Raw genomic sequence first — 2,047 nt, 5'->3', positions numbered from 1 at the left:
TCACCGTGCCTTTGTTCACCGCCAGGTCTCCGTCGACATTCTGCAAGCGCCTCTGAATATCTGAGATGCTCTGGTTTTCTGCCAGAAGAAACTCGGTGACAGTTCTCTGCTTGAGTGCAACTCCGTTAGAGACGCCATTTTGAAGGCTTTTTACAGCGCCGCCACCTATCGTAACTTCACAAAAGTATAGAGGCTGAAGCGGAAATAATCTACGATGTTCCACAACAAATTCATAATTTTTTCAACCGAAACGCGCCATGAAAATATCGTTGCATTACTTACTGAATGCCCCTCTCATATACCAGAATGTACTTTCATATACGTACATGATTGCTATCAAGTTCGCACTCAGGTGCTTGGCAGAGAGTTCATCAAACCACTTTCAGATTCTTTAGATACCGTTCCACTCTCGAACAGAGCGTGGGAAAAACGAACGCCTAAATTTTCGTGCGAGTTCTTATTTATCTTATTTTCTTACGAAAGTTTTTTCTCTCTATATAGATAGGAGTAAAAAATATATTTCGAAGTGAATCAAATTTCGTCAACACATCTCGCCGCAACGAAAATTGCCTCTCTCTTAGTGATTGCCAGTCAACCCGCATATCATATCCATGACAACGCTCCGCTATGTCGCTAGAATGCAAAACGAACTGCATTTCTTTGAAAGTTTTCAATATCCACCGTCAATCCTATCTGGTAAGCCTCCCACGCTGCACATTTATTGATGATCATTATGGGATGTATGCATCCATTACCAAGTTTCAAGTAGCTTTGTAGCCGTCATTACGAAAGTGGTTTTGAAACTTGATGACGGATGATTGGCATCTGAAACAGGACATAATACGAGGGTTGACTGAAAAGTAATGCCTCCACCTTCGTAACTCTTCAATAGTTGGCAGCATTAGTATGCGGCAGGTACTGGCTTCTTCCATAGCTTCTTCTCTATAGTTCCAGTTGGCGGGAAGCCTTAGCATTGAACGCTTGTCTTGTTACAGTGTAAAGTATAGAAACCTGCTCAGATGGTCGGTCAATAAGATTTAAGCAACGAGCAGTCACTGAATTCTTGGCAGCAGAAGGTGTCAACCCAAAGGAGATTCATCAGAGAATAAAAGCAGTTTATGGTGATTGTGTTGACGTGAGTACTATGCGTCGTTGGGCGAGTGAGTTTAAAGATGTTGAGGCGGGAACATCTGACAAAGAGTTGCACGTCCTGTGACAGCAACCACCGAGTTTCACAAGCAAAATGTTGACAGATTGATTCAGGACCATCGTCGTCTCACTCAGAGAGAAATCGCAAGCACAACCGGAATTTCACAAGAACGTGTGGGTCACATTATTGCTTTGCTTGGCTATCGGATGATCTATGCACGATGGGTACCCGGATGTTGACTCCTGAAATGAAAGCGCACAGACTTGAAATTTGCTAGGAACTCCTCTCGCTTTACGGGATTGAAGGTAACGCCTTTCTCCACTCAATTGTGATAGGAGATGGAGCGTGGGTACACCATTACGACCCGGAGACGAAATGTCACTCTGTGGAAACACAAAAAGAATTGCCCCAGAAAAAGAAATTCAAGAGGCAGCTCTCAGCTGGACAAATCATAGCCATAATATTCTGGGACGCAGAAGGTGGTATCCATGTTGATTTCTTCGATCGTGGCACAACAATAAATTCAGAGCGTTACATCAGAAAACTGCGAACTCTGAATCGACGGGTAACAAGAGTCTGAAAGGAAAAGGGAAATATTTTCTTGCAGCATGACAATGCCAAACCACATACTTCACGTGCCACCACAGCAGATCCTCAGAGACTGAATCTCACCACCGTACGGCATCCTCCATACAGTCCAGATTTAGCACCGTCTGACTTCCATCTGTTCGCGATAATGAAAGACGATATGCGGGGACATCTGATGAAGACGTTGAGAGAACTGTGAGACTGTGGTTGCGGAAACAGAGTGTCGACTTCTTCCGCGACAGCTTCCGAAAACTTGTTCATCGTTGGCAGAAATGTATCCAATTGGCTGGTGATCACGTGGAAAAGTGA

This window comes from Schistocerca gregaria, chromosome 4 (genome assembly GCF_023897955.1).
Source record: "Schistocerca gregaria isolate iqSchGreg1 chromosome 4, iqSchGreg1.2, whole genome shotgun sequence".
In the NCBI taxonomy this organism is placed as follows: Eukaryota; Metazoa; Arthropoda; class Insecta; order Orthoptera; family Acrididae; genus Schistocerca; species Schistocerca gregaria.
The sequence above is the reverse complement of the archived record's forward strand: the minus strand, read 5'-3'. Positions refer to the sequence as shown.